Here is a 25,284-nt window from a genome sequence, read left to right as displayed (position 1 = left end):
GTGGTTATTTTGGGGCTAAGCGACTGGGGCCCAACAAGCAGCCCCTCTTTCTACACTTATACTTTCAACTTGTTTGTGCCTTGACTTCCAACATGTGTGTCTTACACACCGAGGCTTGTGTTTTGTTGTCTGAGGTTGATTTGGTTCTCTTTATTTCCTTACTTATTTATTTACAAAACTGCTCTTTTAATCTCTGTTTCCCCCTCCCAATGGAGCTCTTTATCTATTGATAGTTAAATTGTTATGTATAAGTGACCATTCATCATAAGACATACTACAAATCCCAACTTTACTACGCTATTCCCGGGATCAGCACAACAGCACCCCAAAACAGTTCTGTCAAAACAAATCTGCAGCCTTTGTAAGTCTTTTGCTGAGGGAGTTGGGCAAGCAGCTGTGTTCTGCTGACCCAGCGAGCTCCCTCATGTGACTTTACAGCTTCATAGTAGATGAGCTACCACTGGCTTGAACCTACTGGAACAGTCCTCGAACCTACTGTGACATCACAGGCCAGGCTGAGCCCCGGGCTTCCTCCTGAGGTTGGGGGATGAAGTTGGACCCAGAAAAATCCTGAAAACTGGTGATACCAGGGAATCAGGATCTCTAAAAATCAATGCAAGAAAAAAAATATTTAGCAAAAATAGTTAAAATTGACCTTTTCAGAGCTCTGGAAATCCACGAAAAGTTTACAGCAATCTGAGGCGCAATGCACTCAGGCAAAGAGGAAAAGGACCTAGAGGGAGCCTGGGTCCTCTAACACTAACTGACCTGGCTCTTACACGCTCCCCAGCCAAGCAGCAGGGTCTGAAATCCCAGCAGCAAGGGGCAGACCCTGAACCATGAGAACTCTTCCACACTCATTCCTGCCTCGCTAGACCAGCTCCAGGCCCCCAGAAGGACCCCACGTACAAGGCTGTCTTTATCTGCCTGACTCATAGTTCATGCAGTGGGAAAGCCTTTGCCTGGAGGTGTGTTTAGTTTCTGTTTGCAGCACTTCTTCTCTCCGGAGCTAAAAGACAACGGCGTGAGGTAATAATTAGGAATATGTGTTGACAGGCACACAATATACAAAGGTATAATTTCTGTGACAATAACAGCCCAAAGGACAGAGGAGAAAACGGATTTACACTGTCTTTGTACACCATTGAGACCAAACTGGTATTTTATATTTTATGTCACTTTGTTCTTTTATTTTATTACCTTCTTTGGGGTTAAATGGAAGTGTGTGTGTTTGTGTGTGTGTGTGTGCGCGTGCGTGCATGTACACGTGCACGCATGTGTGTATGTTAGTTTAATTCCTTTGCTTTTTCTCTTAATATATTTTAAGGTTATTTTCTTATTGGTTGTCTTGGGGATTGCAATTAGTATAGTGTGTACCTGTGTGTGTCTGCCTGTGTGTATGTATGTGTGCACGTGTGTGTTTATGTGTGTGAGTGGGTGTGTGTGTATTTTGTGACAGTTTCTCACTGAACCTTGTTGTGGGATACTTGACATTGTGAAGATGATTGCTGTGATGCGTGTCATAAAATGCTGACTGGCCAATAGCCAGGCAGGAGGTACAGGTGGGACTTCCAGGCAGAGGAGTCTGGGAAGGACAAAGGTGGAGTTGCCAGCCAGGATCAGAGGAAGCAAGATGGAGTACCGAGGTGAGGTAACGCCACACGGCAGACACAGATTAATATAGATGGGTTAATTTAGGTCATAAGAGCTAGTCAGAAAAAAAAAAGCCTAAGCTAAGGCCAAGCTTGCATAATTATTAATAAGTCTCCATCTCATTATTTATGAGCTGGTGGCAGACAAAAAGCTTGCTACTGAATCTGGAGCTCACCAATACAGCTAGACTGACTGGCCAGGGAGGCCTTTGGGATTCTCCTGTCTCTGCCTTCCAGCATTGGTGTTACAGTGACACACCACTGAATAAATTAACATCAACCCAAAGTAGATAAGATACGCAGAAAACAAACATCAAAATGATGGACACCATGCAAGAAGGTGAGGTGCTGAGGCCCATCACGGAGGCCATGAGGTACGGGGAAGTAGGGAAGTCTGTGAGCGTCTCGCACTGCTGAGTTAAGGTGACACATGGCATCACGGGACAACTTCAGAGACTTTCCGAGGACCACCGTGCACCTTCCAGGTCCCTGTGTGCACCACTCCGGAAGAGCTAGAGCCCTTCCCACAGTGCTCTTTGCTCCTGTTGATTTTTGTTATTTGGATGATTATTCTTAGCCCCAATGAAGAATAGGATGATTTCGTTGGCAGCCGAAAGTAGAATCATTTTGTTTCTCACCGCGGGACAAGTAAAATTGACATCTTCCCCCCTATTCCCAGGGAGGCGTAATTAGAAATTAGAGTCACGTCAAACTGTTCGCTGCAGCTGTAAACTCTGGCAGGGAAATGATGGGCACCTTGGATCCCCGTCAGCCCCGAGCTTACAGTAGGCATGCATTCGTGCATAGGCATGTGCACAGGATTACATGCGTGCCCTTGTGTGTGTTTGTACATGCATACCCCTGTGAGCAATATTATGTGTACCGTGAAGGCTTATTATTGTTTCCTATGAGAAACCAAAAGAGAATCTAGACTTTTGGGTCATTCTTTTTTTTTTTTTTTTTGGTTTTTCGAGTTTTTTTCTCTGTGGCTTTGGAGCCTGTCCTGGAACTAGCTCTGTAGACCAGGCTGGTCTCGAACTCACAGAGATCCGCCTGCCTCTGCCTCCCGAGTGCTGGGATTAAAGGCGTGCACCACCATCGCCCGGCATGGGTCATTCTTAAGGCATCCAAGAGTCCATCTCTTTTTAGGGGGAAACAATGATCTCCACCTGTTGAAACCCGTGTGGCTTACAGTTAGGCCAGTAGGCATTAGCTTCTGTTACCAAGGCAGACTGCTTTCCGGGAAGTGGTGGGAAGGCTTGGCTGCTGCTCATAAGCCATAGCCTGTCTGTGAGCATGGATGGATACAGCGCACCCAGTCCCCAGCCTCCACTGGCTTGCATACCTGCCCAATACGCTCATCATGTCTGTGTGTTCTGTGGGAAGCGTGCAAGGCCACAGGAGGACCAAGGCTGCCAACGCTCAGTGCCTGCTGCTGCTTGACAAGTCGCGTTTGCATGGAAGTTTAGTTCATTGCGAGTCTTTTAAATTATAGCTTTCAAGTGAGTTTTCCATCATTTTTTTCTTTTAGAAATTATATGGCTGTATGCGTGACTTTATAAAATATGACACATTGTAAGCGTTGATTTGAAAATCCTCTGAATTCTGTCAAAATAACTATGGGGGTTAGATGTAGGTAATTACTAAGGCAGTAAGGAAACCCCACAGACCGGAGTGTGTTGAGGTGCACAGCAGCCGTGGCAGAGAAGCCTGCCCTGGGCTCTTTTCACTGCCCTCATGTGAGGCTCTGGTACTCTGCTTTGGACTCCAGACAACCAGGTCCTTTTCATTCCAGGTCCCTTTGGCAAGATCTTACTTGTAAAGTAAAGGCTTTACTATTGCTTCCTATGAGAAACTGAAAGAAAACCTGGACTTTTGGGTCATTCTTAAGGCATCCAAGAGTCCACCTGAGAGTCTTTCCATGGTTTGTTGCTGAAGACCAGTTCTTACTCTTTGCCGTGTGCCTGTGAAGCTCAGCCTGGCTCGGGGCATCTCCGTGATATTGTATACCTGCCTTTCCCACAGCAGCTATGGAGTTGAAGGCAGGGTCTGTTGCCCGTCTCTGACATTTGCTGATGCTATGGAGCCTTTCAGGGTGTAAGTGGTGATACTTTTCCATGAAGGTTAATTGTGCCCTGGAGGGGGTATATGTGGTGGGGCGCACTTTAATCTCAACACTGGGGAGGCAGAGGCAGGTTTGGTCTACATGGAGAATTCCAAGGCAGCCACACAGAGGTACAAAGAGATTTGTAGTTGTTTGTTTGTTTGTTTTTACTCTTTACTCTTGTGTGGGGGGGGGGAAGGTGCCACCCAACTCCCAAATAAATCTCATGGAAACTTATTCTTTCCTATGAATGCCCAGTCTTAGCTTGGCTTGTTTCTGACCAGCTTTTTTTTTACTTAAATTTTCCTGTCTGTCTTCTGCCTCTTTTCTTTTCAAACCTTTCTCTATTTCTATATACCTTTCTTTACTTCTTACTTCATGACTTGCTGTGTAGCTGGGTGGCTGGCCCCTGGAGTCCTCCTCCTTTTCTGGATCCTTGAGATCTTCTCATCCCAGATTTCTCCTATTTATTCTTTCTGCCTGCCGGCTCTGCCTGTTCTTCCTCCTGCCTCGTTATTGGCCACTCAGATCTTTATTAGCCCAATCAGATGCTTTAGATAGGCAAAGTAGCACAGCTTCACAGAGTTAAACAAATGCAACACAAAGGAATGCAACACATATTTGTTTCATTAAACAAATGTTCCATAGCATAAATGAATGTAACCCACCTTAAAATAATATTTCACAACAGAGAGTCTCAGAAAACATAGACAAACGGAAAACAAGGTGCGATAGGGAAACTCAAGACGATTGTCAAATTTTATGGATGGCAGGACAATGATGCTTAGGGCATTCTGCCTTCTTTCAACTGAATAAGGAAGACAGTTACACCAGCACACATTTGCCGAGAGCCAGTGACAGGACCTGGCTTGTTCTGTTCCTAGCCACTCATAATTCCACTTTCTTATCACTGGAACAAGTTAGGAAGCTTAGGTCATAGCCTTGTTCCACGGAGCAGACCTCATCATCTTGATGTTCAGGTGGACAGATGGATGTCTAGAAAGGTCACATGCCATGCTAGGACAGTGGTTCTCAATCTTCCTAATGCTACAACTTTTTAATGCAGTTCCTCATGTCATGGTTACCTTCAACTGTAAAAGTATTTTTTGTTGCTACTCCATAAGTGTAATTTTGCTACTGTTATGAGTCTTAATGTAAATATCTGTGTTTTCTGATGGTCTTAGGTGACCCCTGTGATAGGATCATGACCCACAGGATGAGAATCACTGAGTAGGGGAAACGGGAGGTGAGTGACAGGCACAGGAGAGTCAGCCTATGTCATAATTGAGACAGCGTATCCAAGCTTGTTCTTCCCTTTACAGTATGGTGGGGGGACTGGGGACCAGAGGTTGCCCTCCCTGATGGTCTACCCTTCTTCTCACATCTCCTCAATGTAGAGCAGTGTGGAAGGGATGGCCTTGCTATGCGCCCAGCTCCTCTAATCCCTGGACCAATTTTTGGTAGGATTCTAATTTAGGCCATTAGAATTTCTCACTCTCACCGGAGACACTTATTCTGATTTAAATGTGAAATGTCCCATGGGCTCACATGTTGCATGTTTGGTCCCCAGCTAGTCATGTGGTTTTGAGAGGTGCTGGGAACTTTAGAAGGCGGAGTCTAGATAGGGGAAGGGATCCCTAGCTCCTGAGAGGAGTGCCTTCAATGGGCATTTTGTCATCGTCTCTGTCTCTGTCTCAGTGTTCTCTGCCTTGCATTGAAACACAAACAATGGAGCTGAGGAACTGTGGACTTTCTTCCTTTAAGCTGTTCTAGTCAGATTCTTGTTGCTGTGACTGAAAAGCTGGCTAACACGGTAGAAAGATGCCCTGAAGTCTAAGGTGGAGGCAACATGCTGGGAAGTGAGGCTCTGCTGAAGGCCTAAGCTATGAGGGCAGCGAGAGGGATAGGGAGATGGAGTATAATGATGGTGCTGTTAAGGAGGTCACATATACTTCTCCCTGCCCCCGTTCCAAGGCCGGGTCTTCCTGTTCCTGTTCATTGAACGGCCAAGAGGCCACTCTAAGCATGCCTTCCGGGAAGGCTGATGGATGGAGGCCCTGAGAATTTTCCCACGTGTTATCTGGGCCCAGTTTTTCTGTCAGTCCCTGGACTTCTGTGTCCATCCCAGCTTAGACTGAAGGGCAGTAGCTGCTATAGGACTCTCAGGATCCTCATGTCCTGGCTGGTGCCCTTTGATGTGTTTGAGGAGGAGGGGAGGCCAAGATGGGTAGAAGAACAGTTGAAATAACCCACCTGGCACATGCCTAGGTCAGGGGGGAAGGAGGTGGGTCTGTTCAACCTACTGAAGCCAGCTACCACCTTGGAGGAGCTTGGACAGGGGCCAGTGTTCTAGAGACAGAGGGGCTTCAACCTAGGGCGGGATCTTGGGCCATATCAAGCAACCATGGTTGGCTTCCTTACTTCCCTACTGCATTCTCCTTGCAATCAAGAAGGAAGCAAAGTGTGGCAAGCTATAGATCCTCCCCTGCCCAGCAGGCCTCTCCTGGAAGTTTTTATAGTGGGAAAAAAAAGAACTTTTCCCTCCACGTTTGCATGTAGGCAGAAGTTTCTGTCTCACACAGTCCTGCAGCTGTTCAGTCCCAAATAAGCACACAGAGGCTTAAATTAATTATAAACCATTTGGCCTATTGCTCAGGCTTATTACTAGCTAGCTCTTACAACTTAAATTAGCCCAAATTTCTTATCTATGTTTAACCAAGAAGCTTGGTACCTTTTCTCAGTAAGGCATTCTCATCTTGCTTCCTCTGTATCTGGCTTGGTGCCTTTCCTCGAGTCTGGTCAACTCTCCTATACTTCCTGCCTGGCTACTGGCCAGTCAGCATTTTATTAAACCAATATAAGTGACACAATCTTTACAGCATACAAGAGCATTATCTGACAGCAGTAGACTTTCCATTGCTGTTAGCTTCTGTCCCTGTGCCCCTTGTAGGTCTTTATTCTTGCACAGATGTTTCTATGTTTCTATCCCAAGGGCAAGAGTCAGAAAAGGTGCATATGGATGTGTGTGCGTGTATGTGTGTGTCTGTGTGTGTGTTTAGGGGTGTGAAGATTTGGGAGACAGAGGTAAGGTGGCTATGAATCTCATGACTGACCAGAAAGAGCCAAGGTGACCTAGGCTCCTACGTGCACCTGCTGCCCAGTGCTTTAAACTGCACAAGGCAGATCTGAGATAAGTGGATATCAGCTCAAAAACATTGCTGGCAGAGAATACAGCTCTAGGATGGTTTCTCTGGAGTTTGGAAGGCTCCTGTGCTGCTGTGAGGGTTATGGGCAGGATAAGCAGCATGCTCCTGCTGGGTAGGGGCAGGGCCTTTCACCCCCCACCAAGCTCAAAGGTGTTACTAGAGGCTGTTCTTCTTGATTCAGCCCTGCAGTTCTCTCTCCATCGGCACAGGAGTCTGTCTCACCTGGGAGGAACCCGGGCCTCGAGGAACACATTCCAGTGTTGGGAAGGCTGCCAGATGAAGTCAAGGCACACCTGTACTGCTGCTGCTTCCTGGGCCAAAGTAGATGGAAGTGGGGAGAAAGGGGAACAGACTCTGCCCAAGACTGTCAGGAGCAGAATTCTGCACGCTGATTGCTGGACTCACAACTCAATGCTGACACTATGGAGAGCCTAGCTCAGAGCAGGGGTGCCCTACTGCCTCGATTGGGGATGCCTCACCTTAGTGGGAAGCATTGTGCACTTGCAAAATCCCGGTACAGCACACGCCGGCTTGGCAGTGGGCAGCTTTGGTGAACAGAGGAGGTTGGCAGTGACAGAACATAGGCGCAGAGCCATGGGCTCCGGGCCTCAGGATCTCTAGATATGAACAGAGGGAACGGCTTCCAAAGCCACTGCAGCTCCTGACACTCCAGCTCCCGGTGCCCTTCTGCCTGCCGTGGCTTTGCTGAAAATAACACATTTCATCCTTTGTCATAATTACAAGCATCTGATGACATGAAACACAGGCCCGCCTCCCAGCCTTGCCAAGACTGTGACAATACAGGGAGCGTGGGCGTGTGAGCCTGTCACCCTGCGATCCCCGAGTTCTGTAAAAGGTCATATGCGACCACGGAGAACCGTTCCTCCTAAATGCTCGGTGTGCTTGTAACAGAACTAACAATTACCAGGTCTTCATCGCAGTCTTCTCTGCAACATGGAATTTCCTGCCCTGTGAAGACCTCTTTTACAGGAGTAAATTGGTGAACCCTAGGCCTAGCAGGACCCTGCAGGTGCGGCTCCTGCCTCCTGCATTGTCTGCACCTCCCCCCCAGGGGTTTCCCTAGACTCAGCTGCTACCAAGTTGGCTTCATTTGTTTTTTGTTTGATTTTTTAAAATTCTCACTTTCAAGAAATCTTAACATCTTACATTCCTCCCTTTCTTCTGTGTTTCTTTCACATGGGTTTAGGCTCCAGTGGCTACTTTAAGTTAGGCTCTCCCTGGAAATAGCTAAATCCAGACCAAAGGGAGAACTTTTGTTTACCCAGAGTTTCCAATCCCTCGCTCAAGGTTTCCTCCTCTCCCCAAGTGTCCCAGTGCCAGGGAGCCCAGTGCAGACTCCCGCTCTTCTCAGTATCCTTAGGGGAGTCTCATCAATCCTTAGATCAGCAGGCTTATTGATATTATTACCTATTGACTGTGAAAAAGAGTTTATTGATTATATCAGTGGTTCTCAACCTTCCTAATGCTGCCGGCACTTTAATATAGTTCCTCATGCTGGGGTGACCCCCAACAATAAAGTTACTTTTGTTGCTACTTCATAACTGTTATTTTGCTACTGTTATGAATCACAATGTAATTATCTGTGTTTTTGATTGTCTTAGGTGACCCCTGTGAAGGGATCATTTGTCACCCCCCCCACCAAAGATTAAACCTAACGTTTAATGTTACCAGTGACCTCAGATGTTTCCATCACTTAAAAAAAAGAGTTCATTGCACACCTCTGTCACTGTGGCTCTGACTGTCGCTCAAGCATAAGCCAGGTTGAAGTGAGGAGCATGCCATCCTCAAGGCTCTGGGCAGCAGTTGTCCTTTAAAAGGTCATGGGGTCAGGACAGGAAACAACCAAGTGTAGTGGATGCAGTTCCTGTTCTAGCTCTACATGGGGTACACAGAATCTACCGCATAATGCCTGCATGCTAGCAGGTAGGCTCCAGCACAATCACCACATGGTTCATTGTACAGATGAGAGGAAACCTGGTTAGCAGGGGTGTGGCCTGTGTGTATGGGCAGTGATGGCCAGTAAAGCCAGGGGACAAATGAACTCAGGACAAGTGCCCATGGCCTTCTAAGTTGCTCCCCTTCCACCTAGTGCCTTCTGTTATGTGTAAAATGAGATACTTTATAGCTCCTTTGTTTTATTTGTTAGTTATTATTTATCTTATTTGTGTTTATTTTTATGTTTGTGAGTGCTTTGCCTTTGCCTGTGTGTGTGTGTGTGTGTATGTGTGTGTGTGTGTGTGCACCACATCTGTGCAATCCCCATGGAGGTTAGTAGAGAAGATTGAATCTCCTAAAGCAGGAGTTGTAGATGATTGTAAGCTGCCTGGTGGGAGTTGGGGGTTGAACCTGTGTCCTTCAAGAGCAGTGAGTACGCTTAACTGCTTGTCCATCTTTCCAGCCTCTCTGTGACTCATTTTCAGTGAGGGAAAAATAGCACAAAGTGCTCAGGAAGGATATGGCCAGCATTGGGGTGTTCCTGCAGATCTTCTGGACAGGGAAGATGAGAGTGTGTCTCCACTAAGTCAGAGGAGGAATTGTCCCCTGCAGGCACCCACAAGCTGAGAAAAGTTGGCTGAGATCCCTAGCCTACCATTGGCTTCAATGGGCCTGAGACATTTTCCCCAATCTCAGGGGAGAATGGCCACCCCACTCATCCTTAGGATTTGTGAGGGAGTAGTTGTAAACTTTCTCACAAGCCTGTTTTCTGCTCATCTCATTAACAAGTGATTTATAGGTAGAAAAGACAAATACACATACAGAGATGGGGGAAAGAGATTTGCTATGTGGAGACAATAGAAAGAAAACAGGCAAGTTTCATGAAGGGCAAGACGATATGAAAGTGCAAAAATATCTACATAACATGGATACTAGTCAGATGAAGAGGTCAGAAAATGTGGTCACCTCCTCACTTTTGGGCTTTCATTTCCTGAGGATGGTGGATCGTATGCAAGTGTAGGCGTCTGCAGTAGTTTATTACAATGTCAAGAGCAATTGACAGTACCAGTGCTGTTATGTGAGTCAGCAGAGCTTGTCCAGCTCCAGATCTCATCCCCGAGGAGGTCACATACACCCAAGAGCCATTTCTATGTTCCATCAGAAATGGCTCTCATTGCTGAGTCTCAGACACCATAAGGTAGTTACTGAGCTGCTAATCAAAGCCATAATTGCTCCCAGGACATCCTTTCTGAAATACCTGAGCCTGTGGCATCAGTTAGTTACCAACCTCTGAGCTTTCCTGGGTTTCTGGAACATTTGTGTCTCAGTAGACATTGCTGATGTGGTCCTTGCAGGGGGCGGGGGGTGGGGGTGGGGGAGTGGGGGGTGGGGGGTGGACGGGAGACGGGGATTGGTCTGAAGAGCTGTCCAAGTGCTGAAGCTGGTGTAGTCCTAAGACTGGACTGGGACCCTTCATCACTTGTTCCATGTTGAAATACAGACGTCAGAACTACACTTGATGTCATCTGCTAACACCACATACCCATCCACACCCTGACAAGAGAACAATAGATGACAAAAATACATTGTGTCAAATCTCAGGGGCATGTTATAATTCCCAATTTTTAAGAGTTGAAATAAAATCCAGACTATGGCCTACCTTTGTCTTTGAAGCTCACTATCATGTTGCGATTACAGTTTCCAAGCCCGAAGGGCCACTTCGACTTCTTGTTGGTTTCTTCTTTATTTCCTCCTCTACCCTTCCTTTGCTTTACGAAGCTGGTCCCAGAGGACAATGGGTTTGCATTTTTAAAAAGCTAGAAATTCAATACAAATATAGCTGTGCTAAATATGAAGCAATTCATAGCATACATTAGAAAATACTGTACAATTTGGTTCTGTTGTATAGAAATTAAGACTTTATCCTGTGTTTTTGCCTTTCTCAACATCGACTGTGGCATTTCTTTCTTTTCTCCCCTGTGATTTTAAGTCAAATCAACAGCTCCACTCCGTTCTTTATAGAAATACTTAGAGTTGTGGGTTTTCATTTTGCGAGCATCTTTAGGATGTGCCCACCAAGTGTAATTTTATAATAAAAGGACTATAACGCATAGCTGTTTTAACAATTATAGTTTAATGTTTGTGTTTTAATTTGCAACCTACAAAAAAAAGAACTATGCTGCCGTCTTATATCGTGGAGTGATCTTTCAGTGGTGGGAACCAGCAGAGAGCAGCACACTCTTCTCTCAGCTTCTTCATAGTTCCTGTTCTATGGCTGCAGAGCAGAGCAGAGAGAGAGAGAGAGAGAGAGAGAGAGAGAGAGAGAAAGAGAGATAGAGTGTCAGAGAGACACCATGTAGCTGCTGAAGGAGAAAGATGCCTACCAGTAGGTCATACCTTTGTGATGGTACATAGATGGATAGAAATGGGTTAGTTTAAGATATTAGAGCTAGCTAGAAATATGCCTGAGATATTGGTTAAACACTATTGTAATTATAGTTTCTGTGTGATTATTCAGGTCTGGTTTGCCAGGAAACTAACATGCAGTCTCCATGCACAAAATGGCACCCAACATTTGGCAGTGTATATCCACATAGAGGCTAAGAAAGCTTTTAAAAAAGGGGACTTTTTAGACTCACAAAACAGGAGCTTCTTGGCAGTTACATTTTTTTTTCATATTGGCTCTGTTTGCTGGCAGCAAATAGAAGCGGCTCCTTTAAGAGAAGGCTTTCTGACTCAGCATTAGCAGCAAAAGCAGCATGGCTTCTTTAAGAGACAGTTATATCCTTCTGTGGTCTTTGAAGAGTTGAAGACAGATAGTCACAGCTTTCCTTAGTTATGATAAAAGATAAATTAGATATAAAAATTTAGACCCACAAAGACAGGATAGATGATACAATATTTCCTCAATATGCCACATGTCAGTGGATTAAACATTGTAACTATAATTCTTGCTTGATAACTCTTTAGTATATATAATTTTGCTATGTTCAAGTTAAAACCTTACTTTTTAATTAGAAAAAAGGAGATGATATGGGTTGTTTTTTTCTATATGTGTTGCTTTTATTGGTTGATGAATTAAGTTCTTTGGGCCAATGACTTAGCAGAGTAAAGCCAGGTGTGAAGTCAGAACAGGGAGAGAGAGAGAGAGAGAGAGAGAGAGAGAGAGAGAGAGAGAGAGAGCAGAGTCTGGGGGGTGCCATATAGCTACTGAAGTAGAAAGATGCCTACTGGTAGGCCATATCCTTGGATACATAGATTGATAGAAGTGGGTTAATTTAAGATATATGAATTAGCAATATGCCTGACTATTTGCCAAACAGTGTTGTAATTAATATAGTCTCTGTGTGATTATTTGGGTCTGGACAGCTGGGAAATGAAAGAGTAGTCTCTGTTTACATTTCTTTCTAGGGGAGCGGTCCTGTTGGGATGAACTTTCTGGCCCCAAGGCAGGACTGAGAAACTAGATGGGATGGGGGTACTGCTGTTAGCTTCTTCTAACCCCCCCGTGGGCTGGGAGCTTGAGAGACCTTCCCTTGCTAGTTATTTCTCAGTTTCAGCTGTGAGCTTCCTCCAGCCTCAGGGCACAGCCTATGGTGGCCTCAGGCCAGGACTGGCTATTCTCAGTGGACTGCCTGCCTCTGCTGTGGCGTCTTGGGAGCTGGGCCTTGTTATGTCATGCTAGCTCTTTGTCATTGAGGTTATGCTCCTTAGGTAGCAGCGATTGGGTTTGTTCATTTTCCTGGGCCATTCTAAAATCAGATCAGGACTCGCCACACATGCCAATTATATTATTGTTTTTTTTTTTTTTGTGTGTGTGTGTGTGTCACTTTGCCAGGATGTCACTCTATGCTCACCTGCCTCTGACAATGGTTAATTGCAGCGATTAAGAAGGGGGGACATATGATTGCTATCTGTCTCCTCACTGCCCTTAGAACAAGTGCAAAGGACAGTGGAGATGGGTGAGCCCTTGGCTGACTGCCATGTGAGGGTGACCCCCGATCTCCTCATTAGCGACTCATGTCGCCAGAGCACTGGCTCTTTAATCATTACCTGAGTCCTCGAGACCATGTATGGAGATAAACAACACGTTGCCAGAGAGACTGGAGGTTGGACATGAGTTGCAGAGTCTTGGGGTGGGGTCCAAGCATGGGGTCACCGGCGGGGCAGGCTTTTGTGGCAGGCTGCCTGCACAGGCAGAGGCTTTGAATGTTCTGTATATGGCACCCACTGAGTTTTTGTTTCCTGAAGCAGCTGGAAGGCATTGCTACACCCAGTCCCTTTCTTTCCCTTCCGTGTAGGGAGCAGATGCTGACCCCACTCAGGGCCTCCTCTGAGACAGCAAGGCTAACATTCCTCCATGAAGGGCACCTCCACCCTGTGGGACCTGGTGCCTCCATCCACGCCCTCTCTGTCCTGTAGTTGGAAGCCCAGGGGTGCTGCCTCTCTGCCACCTTCCAATTTTCTGCAGACAGCCTCGGAAAGCCGATGGCCACATCACCCGATGCCAGTGTAAATGAGTCTCATTCTTTTCCTGCCGCTGGCATATGGCATGCCATTGTCCTTGGTCACCGAGGCAGAAGTGATGCAATTTGTTGGCATGTCTTGCCACAGCACAGACTACTCATCCCACTGAGCCCTAGAAAACAACAGAAGTCGAGAAAGGGCAGCCAAGACCGACACGGCTTCCTCACAAAGGCCCCCGGGGCTGGGATCTGGGAACTAAAACCCGCGTGGATCCCCATCTTTCTTCATAGAAACCAGACTGAAGGATCTTGAGACATTTTCCCTTCTTCTCCAGCTGCAAAGACACCCAGGTCACTAGTACGTTAAACCCTTCTTGGGGCACTATTTGGAACAGATGTTTCCCGACTGCTCAGTTTCAACTCTTCCCTCAACGCCACACGGGTACATGGTGAGGGTTTGTGTGTGTGTGTGTGTGTGTGTGTGTGTGATCCTGAGAGTGCGCAAACCTCAGTGTGGCTTGCACAAGGGAGGTTGGGGTTTTCTGAAAGAATCCACTTATTGTTTGGATAGAGAGGTCCAAAGGGAAGGAAGGGGTCACCTGCAGGCTTTCATGGAGGTCACCTTGAGAATTTCCAGAACAAACTGTTGTGAATGTCTGACGGCTAAAGTCCTTTCCTCTCTGTGCTCTGGCTCCACACAGTAGTGAGAACCCTACTCATGGGAAGTCCGGGACTGGCATATTGCTTCCCATTGTGAATCTGAGTTGGACCCAGTGACTGTCACCATGAACAGGTCACACTGGGCATGCCGCATTGTCGCGGAGACATGCTTATGGGAGGAAAGCCCAACATGCCCTCCAGTGCCACAGATGGAGACGAATTCTGTGCATGCGCATGAGGAATGGGTGAGGATAGAGCCGTGTGAGTGGCTGCTGCTGCTTCAGGTCCGTAGCCACGTTGTCGTAGGAAGCTGAATTATGAATGCTGCCCGCCTCCTGGCATAGAGGTCTGGCAAGACCCTGTGTTCATCAATAATCCTTTCTCTTTCCTGCCTCACAGCTCTGGCTCAGGTTGTTTGAGAAGGTACAGAGGGTCCTTCCAGCTTAGACGTTCTGCTTGTAACCCTGACAGCTCTCCACTTATCACCAGTGTGTTGGAGGCTGAGAACTTCGGGCTTCTTTCGCTGTCTTGCTCTGGGAGCATAGGCTGACTGCCCCATGCTAAGGACCTAGTGCTGGTTAGATGTCACGTGTGGGGACCATGTAAAAGTGGCTATGCTATGAAACCATGGTCTGGAATTGACATTGGGGACTGAGGCCAAAACTCAGGTGTGGTTATCTAAGGAGCCAACACCAAGTAGTAGACCAGGCTTTCATCAACTCCTCTTCCTTGGAAGTGCCTTTGAGTTTGGGGGACAATTCTCTCTGCCTTGATCAATGTCACAGTGGATGGAGCTCCATGCAGAGAGGGACTCACTCAAGACATCCGTGAGGGATTTGTAGAGTTTTTGCCTCAGAAGATTAAAAGACGGTAAATAAATTATTTTCTGAGTTTAGAGATAATAAGCGAGGGAACAGCATCGTGGCTTACATCTGAGGAAAACTGAAAAGCTTTCCATATTGGAAGGCAAGTGCAAGCATCCTTCAGTTTTGTGAAGGGAAGTCCATCACTACTGGTGTGGTAGTGCTTATTGTCCATTAGATTTGACTGGATTTATGACCACGTAGAAGGCAAGCCTCTGGGTGTGCTTCTGAGGGACGGGAGGCACTCCCTGAATACGGTAGCACCATGCAATGTGCTGGGATCTTGAACCAGATAAGAAGAAAGTTATTTGAGCCAGCATTCATTTCCATTTCCTGACTACAGCTACAAGGAGACCAGTTGTGTCATAGATCCCATAGCAATGCCTCCCCTGATGTGGTAGACTTGCCTCTCTACCTGTGAGGCAAAATAAACCATTCCTTTTTTACATTGCTTTTGTCAGGCATCTTATGTTAGCCAAGAGACGAGTCACTAAAACACCATTTAAATGTTTCTCACTGTAGAAGGGGAAAGCAGCTGAAAAGAGACAGTGAACTAGGGTAGGCCGTGTAGTGTAGTTCTAGACAGGGACAAAAACCTACGGTATGAGTAGTCACAGAACAGACTGTGAAATGTTGTAGGTGCTGGAAATATAGCCATTGATACCCTAATCTCTGCCCTCCATAGCCCCAACGTCTCCTAGGTAAGGAGGCTCTGCTTTCAGGAAAGTGGAACAGGGAGGATTCCCTCTGCTCATTCTACTCTGTAAAACTAGCCTTCAAAGTCTTCCTGCCATTTCTTCTGGTCTAAAGCTCTCTGCTTCCTGATCTACCATGATGGATAACCTTCTGCTACAAGCTCCCATCGCCGGAGACTTTCCTCTACCTCCTGCAGTGTGATGGACCGGGATTCTCCAGAACCATGAGTCAAAACAAACCTTTTATCTGATGGTTGTGCCAGCTAGTCTGTTGCAGCAACAGAAAGAAGCCAATCAAGAGGATTTATACAAGGAAATGGGGTTGCTGCTGGATACTCATGGCCGTGTGTTTCTTAGGCCTTTGGAATAGGTTTGAATGTGGGGATGTGGGCTAGAGAACTTGGTTGCTCTAAGCAGAACCTAGCTTCAGGTGGGTGTTCAGGTAGCAGAATGCTGATACAGATTCAAACAGTAACAGCTGTACATACTTTTCAGATGGGACCAAGACCTTGGGTAAGAACTGGACTAGAGGCCATTTGTGTTAGATGCTGAAGGAATCTGGCTGTGTTTTGTCTATTCCCTAAACATTTGAGAGGGACTAAATTTAAAAGTAAGGGACTAGTTTATTTGAAGGAGGAAATGTCAAATAGCCAAATACCCAGACTGTGGAGTGGTTACTTTTCCCTGCTTCTAGTTAGATTGTACACTAAGAACCTAGAAGGGGGAAAAGGAGAGGAGAGCTGTGTGAAAATGATCTGTTTGGAAAGAAAAGAGTGGCTACATTGAATGTTGCTGAGAATGGGCTCAAAGTTCAAGTGACATGCGGAATATTGACTCAATTAAAACAAGAGTGCCTGAGTGAGGGGGTCCTGGGGTTCACTGCTCAAGTGGGACTGCCTAGAGAAGTACTTTTCTTCAGGGGAGTTCAACTATCCTGGCACTTGGAAGTCATGGCAGCCGTTGTCAAAGGGGCCTGCTCGCATCTTGCGCTGGTGGCAGAACCTGGCATTATTCAGAAGGTGCTTTCTTAGCTCGCTGAATGCGAGGGGTGTGATGTCATGAGGGCTTACACCAGGGTAGTAGAGAAAAAAAAACACTGAGGCAGGGAGACGAGTGAGACTCTAAAGGTAAAGCCCACACCTCCGTGGGCAGCTGCAGAATGTTGGAGATGTCCAGAACAAAGGAAAGGCATAGTCACCGAGTGGAATCGGCCAGAGGTAGAGTTCATGCTTGTGGCAGGCAGCAGGGCCGCAGAGGCTGAGATATACAAGCCCCTAGAGCTCACCTCATAAGGCCATCTGCCACACATGTTGGACATGGACGTGTAGGACATAATGTCTACCCTGCTGGGCTTTGTTCTTGCTTTGGCCTTGTCTTTTTTTTTTTTTTTTTTTTTTGATGTTTCCCATCTATCCCCATTCAAAGGGGAATGTTTAGTCTATACCTTCATGTATTACGTGTAACTTACTTTGGGGATTTACGGAGGACCACAGCTATTTCCTTGTGTCTCAGAAGAGACTTGGTGCTTTGGGATTTTGAACCCTTGACTGCTAAGCTGCACTGACTTCTGTAGGGTGATGATCACATTTTCATTATGACATGACCATGAGCCTTTGGAGTCAAAGGTGGAAACTTGTCTTGAATTTCAAAGTCTTCCTGAGGCTCATGTTTTGAGTATTTGTTTCTCAGCTTGGGGCATCATTTTAAAGGCCATGTGCACTATTGATGGATGTAACAGAAAAGATTGATATTTCTTGAAATTTTAGAACTCAGTGGGAGGCTGAACATGAAAATTACAGTATACAAATAGAAAATGTATATATAAAAATGTTTATTAAAATTTCTTCCTTCTTTCCTTCTCCCCCATTCTTTTCCTCTTTATTTGTAATAGTGAGGATTAAACCCATGACCCCACACATACAAGCGAGAGCTCTACTGCTGAGCTACATCCCAACCCTCTTTCCATGTTTTGTTTTGAGACAGCATCTTACTAAGTTTCCCAGGCTGGTCTGGAACACATTCTGAAACCCCTAGAGGCCTTCATCTTTATCTCTTTCTCCCTTGGCCTCCCATGCAGATGGGATAACAGGCCTGTCACTGACATTTCCTAATAGCTGTGTTGCTGACAAACCGTCTGTGGCATGATTGATTGTCCTGGAGCATTTTGAGTTTAGCTTTCAAGAATTACATGCCAAAGTTTTGCTATCATAGTCAAGATGAAGTTATACTTCCAAGAGCAGCAACAATGACTGTTTATCCAGGGACAAACCTCTCTAGTCAGCTAAGACCTTGTCTTACCCAGTCCTGCCTCTCTAGTGGTCTCACTCACCTGTCCCTTCCTCAGTGACTTCCATGCAACACCCCCTCTCCCCTCACACAATGATTGTTCTGCCTGACTTTGGCGAGGGCTCCTGCCTCCAGCTCTTTGACTCCTCACTGCACAGATCAAACCTGGACCCATGGATGTTGAAGAATATAGGCTGGGAAAAGAAGGAGGGCTTCATATTTCCTCAAGGGGCCTGGAGTCCACAGAGTTCCTTCTCCTTCATGACCCTTTAAGGTCTCTCCTCTCTGGTGGACACAGGGGCAGAATGGTGCTTCCCAGAAAGATCTTCCTCAAATGGAAAAAACACATGGGTTCAAGCCACAAGGACCTAGAACAGCATTGTGGCATTCCGGACATCCCCTATCAACCACAGGCGGCAGATGAGACATCTGTCTGCAGGTGTCTGCTCCCCGTTTGCTCCCCGTCCTGCTGGCAAGAGTCTCTCTAGGCTACACCATCCAAGTCCATACAAAGAAACACATTCTGCCACCTCTCCTGGGTACTCTCTCCCTGGTCCATAAAACAGTGAAGTATTAGGTACTAATTCTATCAGGAAGCTTCTTTAGGGATGCTGTGCCTTACTCAGAAATATCTGCCCTTGGGGGCTATTGTCTTCACCCCTTTTCAGAATTAATGATGCTTTGGTTTGTGTAAAGATCTCCATGAGGATCCCCCAACAGTAAATCCAAGGCTTTGTCACCTTGTCTCAGATTTTGATGGATAAGGAAATTTATTTGACTTTTCATCCTTTGTACATTCTTTAGATCTGGAAACTTGCGACACAGAAAGTGTGGGCTTTCCTGCTGCTGGCCCCGGGGTTCTCTGCACAAAGCTCAGTGGTAGGACCTCACATTCCCACAGCTGCTGACCCGTAGTCCACAGCTCAGAAACCAGCCTTCTCATCCTGGCCCTTGATGGGCTTGCTCAAGACCACCCCTTCTCTGGGGTGATGTGAGCAGAAAGGATGGGGACACACAGACTGTAACACGTGAGTGTGAGGAGCACTGAGCAAACAGGTTGTTGCACAGGGTTTGTATCCCAGTAGATCTCATTCACGATGTACCAATTCCTTCTTTAAATGACACTTCCCTCCTCCAGGAGGTCACTATGTTAAAAAAACAAGAGTTTTTTTTTTAACTCTTGTATCTTTCCTCCAGTCCTTCCAAGCTTCTCCTATCCCAGCCAGTCATCTGTGCTAGCCCTGCAGACAGACAGACAGGCACCACAGCATTGAGTGGGGAGGCAGAGCACCTCTAGGTCAGGGTACCAGAACCACATGTCTATACACAGACTTCAGGACAGAGATAGTATTTACCAGGTATGTATATTTTGCTTAGGCACCTATTCATATTATTAAAAAAAATTCACAAAGCATTCTCTACTTTGTCTATGAAAGAATTTTAAACAGCAGTACTACATAATTTGGAAAAATGTAAGGTCATGGGGAGTTAATTAAAAAATATGGAAAAAGATAAACGAATAGGTAATATTAATATCTATTAATGCATAGTATAATTTTCTAAGACCCTGATGATATTAATACATGAATGTATGCAGGAGCAATAAAGAGATGGCAAAGGGTCATAAGAATGGAGTACAAAGTACCAGAATTCTTGGAGAAAAACAACAGGGAAGGACCAGGAAGGAAGTCAGCATATAAGCCAGGGTGTTTGGATTTTATTTTGTGTGTGTGTGTGTGTGTATACATGCATATGTGTGTGTGGATATGTACATGTGTGCAGGTGTACTTGTACATGCATGTATATGTGGAGGCAAAGGTGTTGGGTGTCCTTCTCTCTTGTGTTCTAATTCCCTCAAGGTATCTCTCATTCTCTCATTGAACCTAGATCTCACCATTGTTTATGTTTGTTTACTTTTTTCCTTGTTGCTTATTTGGCTAGGCTGGCAGGCTGAAGCCCTAGCAATCCTTCTGCCTCCTCTGCCTCCATTGCTGGGATTACAGGAGCGTTCACAGCCATACCCAGCTTTCTATGTGGCTGCTGGCCATCAGAACTCAGATCTTTACCCATGGAGCCATCTCCCCAGACCCATGCATTTTAGATTGTGAAGATCATCACTTGGACTGTTGCCCAGAAATACGCCGTGGCCTGTGCATTCCTGGGGGATGCTCTCTTGCATGGTGAGATGGTTAGCATTGATAATGGTGCAGAGGGATTTTCTGAACATCAGGGTTCTGTTCCAGCTGGATGCTGTGGAGGCTGGTGGGGCCTGGAGAACCCCAAAGGGCAGCTCCTGCACATGACCCTCATGGATACTAGAACCAGGATCTGGACTGGTTCCAAGTACTGTCACCTCTGGCGAGACTTCTTCAGATTGTTACAGGGCTTAGAAACATTTGTTGCTGCAAGTTGTGGTGTCCTTCATAGGGAGTGTCAGTGATAGACAGAAAGGACTGATCTTATGCAAAATCTTGACCCACTTGAACATAGGCCTGAGGTCAAAGGTGAAAAAAGAGGATGCCATAGCCATGTGAGAAGCAAATGAGGGCTGTAGGCCACCCACTGGGAGTGAGGGTAATGGCACTTCCATGTTAAAACAGTTGGAAGCGAGAAAGGGCTGGCGGGGTTTGTGGCTAAAAACTGAGTAGTTTCTTGAAGAAGGAGTTGTTTGTAGATGGAGCAAAAGGTCCTGTAATCATGTTGGCTGGTACTACATGAATGCACGCGTGTGTGTTCACTCACTCACACTCCTTCAATATATTTCCAGTGATTAGAACTTGGGTAAAGTCTGGGAACTGGCTGAGAATCCGGAGAGTGACAATCCACGCTGGGCACCCGTGATCAAAGACCAGCCCTTCCAGGCAGAATGCTTGGCTTATGACTTTTCTCAAAATGAGAATGTGCCGTGGCTTCTGAACTGAGAAGAAAGGCCACTGTCCCCTCTGCAGGGTTTCTGTAGAAGTCAGGTTTCGTATGCTGGGTAGGTTTAGGTGCCTATGTGACTGAAGCCCTCTGCACCCGCCTGCAAGGAATTCAATATTTGCTGGATTATCACTGAATCCTGGGCTTGCTCCCTCAAACAGAAGGGAACATAAGATGGGTCATGGATCCTGTGTCCACTTGCCACATTTTTGTCACAGCTGAGAAAAGGTAGCTAGAAAGCCTTTGTGGATAGAGAGGGCAGGTGAGATGGGCGGGCCCTGCTCCTTACATTGAGTTCAGGTGAATGCCAATCATCCCATACCCGTCGTGATTTCTGGTTCCTTCAACGATTCATCCTTTCTCATTCTGATAACATGAACCTCAGGTATATGGAGAAGCATACGGCCTGCAGAGCCCTGAGCACTTTCTCTTGGGGAAGTTATTGACGTGGAGGTGTGTGGAAATGGGAGCAGGGTGACCACAGTGCTTTCTCACCTGAGGATCAGAGGTCCTCACTGACTAAAAAACACAAACATTGCTTGTTTCTCATATTCAGCAGGTCATCATCCCTGTCTTGACAATGGTCTCGGTCGAGGGCACCAGGTGGACAATCCCAGTAGGTATGCCTTCCTTTATATAAACATCAAGTTCACGGTCATTCCAAGTTGTTTGCTGGAAGGACTAATACGAGATGCCCAGGCAAGCTTACGCCCATGAATTCAGGGGTAGCTTACCACCATGGCATGAAGAAGGGTGGAGGGTGTTTCTAGGCTGTGTGTACAACTGGAAAGGAGAATGTCTCAGTAACACTGACTGACTTACCTTCGTCTGTTTTTTTTTTTTTTTTTTTTTTTTTTGTGGAACACAAGGACACATCACCTATCCATTGGCATAGAGAAATCCTGTCTACACAGGCCCTTCCTCAGGTTAGGGCAGAGGCTTCCTGCTAAGCCCTGTGGCTGTTTGGATGGTCCTGTGAAAGGCTATTTGGTTTCTCCTCCTTGTCTAGGAGTACAGAAAGCATGCCTGCTGCCCTGACAACAGAAGCCACAAGTGTTTCCATGCCCTGGCAGCCGATCCATGCCTGGCCAGCCCTTCCATCCCAGGCAACTTCCTAATCAATTCTGATTGCTGGGCCATATGGATAGCTGTGACCACCCAGGTCTGCGGGTGAGGAGCTGAAATGACAGGGTCGACTCTCCACATAGTCCATCCATTGTGCTCGTATAGACAGAGTGTGAGATGAGCCAATTTAGGTTAAAATATCCCAAACAAATCCTCACAGGTCCTGACGCTCAAGATTGATTTCTTTTCCAGTGAAAATGATTACTTTCCTTGGAGTCCTTCCAAGTCCTGGACTCCTGAGCTGAGACAGAACTGGGAATATAGAGACATGGGCCATCTTGGCACAGCAGCCCCGGCCCTAAGGTACTGATTCTGCCCTGTCTGGTGGATGTCATCGCTGGATGACAAGAGATGGGTCTGGTCTAAGCTCTTTTTCAGGGTGGGGATCCAGGAGATCCTTTGTATATAAAGAAGAGCAAGCTGCCCTCCAGAAAGGTAACCTCCCCTTGGGCTTCTCTTCTGCTCTGAAGTTTCACGGCTCACCTTCCTTTGAATATCCATGGGCCACTTGTCACATTCCCTCTGTAATGCCACTGTGGTTGAGCTCCCCATGGCAATCTAGGAACGTTTTAAAGGCTCTGTTCCCAGCTGTTCAATAAAATGGGAACCCAGAGGTCACTGTCGGAGCACTTTAGCCACCTGACTGAAATAGGTGACCGAGGGGAACAGGGTGGCCCTAGATCAGCCAGGGGGCCTCATCCCATCAACTGAATTTTTATGTGCCAAGGTGAAGGTTTTTGGAGAAGATGGTTTCTCTTAGAGATCGAAACGTAGCTTCTTCAGGTGCTATGTTGGCCCCTGCCCATTAGCGTGGCTCTCTGAAGCTCCTGAATGACATCTGCCCTATGTTATGACTCCTCCCAGCTCCTAGTTCTCCTAAGCACCCATGTTTGTTGGAATTGACCTCTTCCTCTGTTCCACCTTGTTTCTTCTCTCTGGTTCTTTCCTGGAGAATCTGGGCTATTGTGGTCATTGGTTTCCACAACACCTCATCGCTGGCAGTGGTCTCTCAGTCTGTTTCAGGGGACCACAGATGTAGTGACAGGGTGTCTGAGATGAGAAGATGTATCCAGTCAGTGTCTGAGATGAGAAGAACTAACAAGGTAACTGGGGACAGACCCTCTTCCTTCAGATATCCGCCAATGTGTGCTGTTGCTTAGGTCTCTTGTCCCCACTGAAACCATTCCATCTAAGAAGTGAACAAAACTCACAGGACTAAGCTACTAAAATGTGATAAATAAGGTCCCCTGCAAGGTCACACAAGTAGTGACAGTTTCTGGCAGAGGATGCTCTGCCACCATCCTAACTGCCTGCAATCCACAGGAGGCTCAAGAGATATAACATTGGTCCTCCGAAAGCCAGTATGGGCTTTTTGGTAATGCAGCTACCTTTGAGTCATTTCTGCTCCCTTAAGCAATTCTTCACCCATATTCCTATAAGTAATCCCAGTAGACACGCTGGTTCACTAAGGGAGACGTGGGTGAAATGGTTTCTCTGGTCTGTCACATTTGTTCACACCTCTCCAGGAGAATTCACACAACACACGTCATGGGAATGAATCTGTGCAGACTCAACAATACAAACAATGGATGAGAGTGAGCCACTCAGAGATGATCACCTACTGACTCCTGCGTGTTATCCCTTCTCTTTATAAACACATTCCCAACTCCCTATCCCCTCTTCGGCTCCCAGGCTTGTCTGAGTGATTAAGGCTATCCTTACTGTTGTGTAACCAGCTCTCCTGGCTAGTGTGTGCGCAGCTGATGGAGTTAAGGTTAGGATGGAGGCTCAGGATGGCAGATTCAGTAACTGTGAGTTAGAGACTGCCTCACCCTGTGGATTTACCTGTTCATGGCTATTGAAGGATGGCCTGTCTTAGCAAGGATAGGGGTGGGCAAAAGGGCTCCAGAGATGCCACAAGGATAGAAAAGGAGTGTCCTGTGTCATTTGGTTTTCCTGACAGTTCTATGGTCATCAGTCAAGTTAGACCGTGAGTGGGCAGCTTCTATGGTGACTCTAGATTGGCAGATCCACAACCTTGGCAGCTTAAGAAGAACACCAGATTTTTCTCAGGTGATACCCAGTTTCAGTTCACCTGGCATTTTCTCACAGTGCTTGGTGTTGGGTTTAGGGAGAAGTCACCAATGGAAGGCAGTGTTCTTCTCACACATCCTCTCAAGGTCTGGCTGATCGACCTGATTCAAGACTAGTGACTGTGCTTGGCCACCTGGCTGAGGTGTGTGTGGCCTCTCCAAGGTCACCTTCACAGGACTGTCTGTCTAGGAACTGACAGTGCCATCATGTTGCTGATGGCGGCGAGAGAAGACACGCATGGCTTGCAGTTCCATTCAGGTGCTCTGCAGTCTTTTCATCACAGCCGTTTGGTTTTTCATATTAGTGTGCTCACTTATTTTATGCCTATATTTAAAATCCATGCTATTTTAGTTTTCCCTCAAAATTGTCTACTTTTCCTTGTAATTTTGTTCTCTCTGTGTGTGTGTGTGTCTCTCTGTCTCTGTCTCTGTCTCTCTCTCTCTCCACACACACACACCCAGACTGCAGTTTCTCCTCCCCCATCTCCTCTCAGTCTCTTTTCCCCACCTTCCTTCTGCCTCCCCCTGTCTATTCCTCCTCCACTTCTATTCAGAATCAGGCAGGTCTCCCATGGATATTGACAATCTGTACCCCATTCTTTAATTGGATTATTTAATATTTTGATATCTAGTTTCTTGAGTTCTTTATATATTTTGGAGACCAGTCCTCTCCAAAATATGGTGAAGATATTTTCTCAAAATCTGCCATTTGACCTATTGACACTGTCCTTTGTCTTACAGAAGCTTTTCAGTTTCGTGAGGTCCTATTTATTAATTGTTGATCTTAGCGTCTATACTATTGTTGTTCCGTTCAGAACATTGTCTCCTGTGGCAACGTGTGCAAGGCCATTCTCACTTTCTCTTCTATTTGGTTCAGTGTAACTGGATTTATGTTGAAGTTTTTTATCCACTTGGACTTGAGTTTTGTGCCAGGTGAAAGATATGGATTTGTTTGCATTCTTCTATAAGCTGACATCCAGTTATACCAGTACCATTTGTTGAAGATGCTTTCTTTTTCCATTGCATAATTTTGGCTTTTTTTTTTGTAAAAAATCAGGTATCCATAGTGTGTGGATTATGTCTGGGTTTTTGATTCCATTGATCCATCTGTCTGTTTTTCTGCCAATACCACGAGTTTTTTTTTTAATTTTTATTATTACTATAGCCCTGTAATAGAGCTTGAAATGAAGGATGGTGATGTCCCCACAAGCTTCTTTATTTTACAGGATGTTTTAGCTATCCTGGGTTATTTGTTT

Source organism: Alexandromys fortis, unplaced genomic scaffold (genome assembly GCF_014885135.2).
Source record: "Alexandromys fortis isolate MF-2015 unplaced genomic scaffold, M_Fortis_MF-2015_v1.1 scaffold_160, whole genome shotgun sequence".
In the NCBI taxonomy this organism is placed as follows: Eukaryota; Metazoa; Chordata; class Mammalia; order Rodentia; family Cricetidae; genus Alexandromys; species Alexandromys fortis.
Note: the sequence above shows the minus strand (reverse complement) of the source record.